The following is a 4,173-nucleotide window of genomic DNA, read 5'->3' as shown; positions in this document are numbered from 1 at the left end:
GGATGTTGTACATGGCGTGTTCCATCCAGGGGCAGAAGGAAGCAGGCAGGCTGTGGGAAGGGTCTGGACGGGAAGCCCCACCACCCCCCCCACCCCTGCCCCACTCTGTATAGACCTGCCCACCTCTACTTGAGCAAGCTGGGCAGTGGAGGAGCGAGGGTGCTGTGCCCCCTCCCAGTCTGCTCAGGGGATCCTCGAGCCATAATTCTGGGGAGCTGCCTGGTGCAAATCCACCTGCATCACACTGCAAAGTGAGTCATCCAGGTCACAATGTGTTCCTGGCTGGGTCGGTGTCCCTGACACCCCAGCCACACTTGTGGAAAGCAGGGATAAGGTTCATTTTCATTTTTAACACCAACGTACAAACCAGAAGCCCCCAAATCCTTTAGTAAGACACAAAGGAATCAATGGTATTTTTTTAATTGCTGTATAATTGCTTTACAATGTTGTTAGTTTCTGCTGTACAACAAAGTGAATCAGCTATACATATACATATAACCCCTCCCTCTTGGGTGTCCCTCCCACCCCTGTCCTCATCCCACCCCTCCAGGTCATCAGAGAGCATCCAGCTGAGCTCCCTGTGCTATGCAGCAGCTTCCCACTAGCTAGCTGTTTTACACATGTTAGTGTATTTATGTCAAACCTAGTCTCCCAACTCAGTAGGAGCTAAATTTCAGCTCCTACAATCAGAGAAAAAGGACACATGCTAGCATCCTCTAGGAGCAAGCTCTTGTTGATTCTTGGGTTATGGCTCCTGGGATTTCAGTCTTTGTCACCCCTTAATCCCTTAGGTCATGGGCCCTTTGCCCTATGCTCTAAAGGGTCTGGGGAGTTGCTTCTGACTCCCGTTAAGAGTATTTGGAGCTAGCTGTCAGCACCAGATAACTAGTCCTATCTGTATTTGTAGCAGGAACTCCACAAATTCCAGGCAAGGGACATAACATTTGGCCTTAGTTTTAAGTGGTCCACTTCCCCTAAAGACTGAGGAACAGCCCTCTGAGAGCCGGCCCTGGACAGACAGCCACCAGCTCTGCTGGGCCTGATGACTTCCAGCCAAAAAGACCCCAAGGTATGTTTGTGTCTGGTTTCAATAATGCTTTGCCTTCAAGAACTTCGGTTCAAAGAAACCATTCATTGTTTTATCACTTGTCTTGCTGGCAATTTTCCCCTAATTTGGGTAAAATCATCTTTCTGGCAAATAGGAAAAGTTGAATCTCACTGGTTGTCAAGAAGCTTGAGTGTATTTCTAATTATCCTGGAGTCTTAGATGTGAGTCTAATAGGGTCCATTAAAACCTCTAGAGAAACGGTCCACAGAAACAGCCATTTAGAACTGATAAGAAATGCAGAGATAGAATGATTTGTTCCTTTGGCATCCAGATCACTGAGTTGTTAACAGAAAGGGAGTCCTCTCCAAGCCTTGCCTCCTGTCCTTCCCAGCCCAGAGCAGACACCAGGAGACAAATCTGGTCACATGAACTACACAGATGACCTCTAGGTTCTGAGACTCTGATCTTCAGAAGAAGTGAGGAAGGTATTCTGAAGGTGATGATGCCTCCTGGGTTCACACCCTGAGAGGGTGTCCAGCTAAGGGAGAAGGGGGCCCCTCTGAGGGCAGTGGCCTGAGTGTAGAAGTGACACAGGCAGACGAGGGGCCACTGCTGCCTTTGAGGAACCAGAAGGCAGACTCAGGAGGCAGCATCTTCAGCATCACTAAGTCTCTGATGCCAGGACAGCCACAGAATCCCATCAAATCCACCAAGGCTGCTATGATCAAATGATGACATCATTGTTGACATGTCTTCTTGCAACTACTAAATGCTTTGATCTTCCAATGTCAATCGGTTTTTCAGTATTTGAGATTCAGTCCTTCAGGCCTCAGAAACCAAGTTGTAAAAACACAAGTCATGGTCATTCAGAATTTCACACAGCTTCTCGAAAGTGCCTGTGTGATTCCAAGACTTCTGGGTAGGCTTCATGTCCAGACCGTGTGCAACGTCCTCTCTGAATGTCCATGGCCACATGAATAGTCCCAAGGCAGAAGTCTCCCAGGTGGATTTTCTGGTCAGACTTATGAGATTTAAATGTGATTATGGATAGGAGGATGTGCTTTGGAAGAATCTGAGGGAGCCACGAGTTTAAGGAAATACTTTGACAGCAAACACCCTGCCTTCTTCACTCCCCAGGGGTAATGATTCTTTGTCTATTTTATGGCCTTCTGTGATTTTGGCAGAAACTACAGTATATTCACTTTAGAGTGTAACACGATCAGAGTGTGGTAGCCACACTTCGGGATAGACCTGTTCCCTTACTGATTGTTTCTAATCAGCAGCTCTTCTGGGACCCACTGCTCAATTTCATCTGCTCCCTGAGAGATAATGATTTTCACAGGAACCCCCCAGGGAGTTTCCACATTATTGAGAAGGAAGGTCTCTTTTAAGATCAAAATCGCCCTTAATAGCTGTGTTTCTTACAGCCATTGAAAAATGGAAAATGGTACTGTGAGTTCAGTTCACATTTTAAAGTAAACTTGAATGTTACTAAGTCTGGCTTAAGGAGATGGCTACTTTAATTAAAAAAATAGTCCATATACTATTTTAGCAAATTCAAAGAATGCTTTCTGTTTTAGGCTTCGGTATTTATAGTAATGTCGTATTCTTGACCATTGATGAAATCTTGGCCGATAATCTGATGTCAGTGTTTATTTTCTAGTGCACGTAAACACTGATGGGTTTACAACCCGTGGCATCCAAAGTTCAGTGAAATACACCTCGGTTAGGAAGCATAGTGTCACTCAGCCCACAGGCCACGCTCTCGGGGGGTAACTCTGCTTCTCTCCAGAGATCTTCTGCCCCACAGGCTGGAAAATTACCACTTTGGTATATCCTATCACCTGTATTAATCAAGCTGTTCCCACGTATGAAAGACAGCGAGGTGAATGGCCCTGCTCCCAGGCCAGGGTGTGGTCTGGCGGGTTTTCACCCCTGGTGTGGAAGATGCTACAGGTCCAGGTGGCCTGCGTTAGCAATAAGCATCTGAGCCTTCCCCGGAGTGCTCAGACCCAGCACTGCTGCAGTCACCTGGAGTTTCTCTTGTTCTAAACAGAGTCCAAAAATAACTGTTTCGATGAGTCAGTGTCCAGAATGGTCTTACTACCCCACTGTGTACCTAGCACAATGTCCAAGAAAGCAAAAAACCCCTGAGAAGCTGACTTCAAGAATGTACAATTCAGGAGGAAGAAGATGGCAGCCACCTCAGTAGCTGCTCCGGGAGTTGGGCCGGCACCAGCCTGGGGGCCTGAAGCCATCGCCCCCAACTGGGAGAACCAGGAAGTTTCCACAGGGACCACTCACGGCTGTGTAAGTTGATGGGGGTGTGGTTCTAGGAGCAGGCTCCAGGACAACCACTGAGCCCTACATTGCCAAGGTGATCCCTATTCACGACTGCATTTTCTGCTGCCCTTCAGGCTCAGCAGCTGATACCCAGGCAGGAGCCGACATAGTCACTTATCAGCTTGGTTTCCGCAGCATTGAACTGAATGAGCCTCCACTGGTACACACCGTGGCCAGCCTTCTTAAGGAGATTTGTCCCTGATACCAAGAAGGCCTGATGGCAGGAATCATCACTGCTGGCTGGGACCCCCAAGAAGGGGGTGCCCATGGTGGTTATGATGACAGGCCTTTGCCATCACAGGCTTTGGGAGCTCCTATATCAATGACTATGTCGATGCTACCTGCTGGGAAGGCGTGACCAAGGAAGAATGCTTGCAGTTCACTGCCAATGCTCTCTCGTTGGCCATGGAGAAGGACAGCTCCAGTGGAGGGGCGACCGCCTGGCAGCCATTGCAGAATCAAGGGTATAGCAGCAGGTACTTGTGGGAGACCAAATTCTCCAATTCACCATGTCCATATTGCCACTGCTCTGAATCCTGAGACTCTAAGATCTAAAAGAGACACCCCACACTGCTACAAAATTCAGTAAACAGTTTGTCAGTGAGGAAAAAAAAGAATGTGCAGTTCATTTTGTTGCCAAATTGAAGGATTTGCAGGAAAGGGAAATGCTACACAGCGAGAGAAAGGAACCAGGAATTTCAGTTCAGGGGATTGGGGAGGGGAGGCAAAGGAGGAACATTTAAACTCCGACAAGAAAAAGAGCTTGACTGGATGTGGAAGGA

At 47.8% G+C, this 4,173-nt stretch overlaps 1 pseudogene; it reads left to right on the top strand.

Annotated features, from left to right (window-relative positions):
* Positions 1–3,241: 3,241 nt before the first annotated feature.
* Positions 3,242–3,924, top strand: LOC104986145 (annotated as a pseudogene).
* Positions 3,925–4,173: the final 249 nt, after the last annotated feature.

This window comes from Bison bison, unplaced genomic scaffold (assembly GCF_000754665.1).
Source record: "Bison bison bison isolate TAMUID 2011002044 unplaced genomic scaffold, Bison_UMD1.0 scf7180017864063, whole genome shotgun sequence".
Lineage (NCBI taxonomy): Eukaryota > Metazoa > Chordata > Mammalia > Artiodactyla > Bovidae > Bison > Bison bison.
This window is presented reverse-complemented; position numbering and strand designations above follow the sequence as displayed.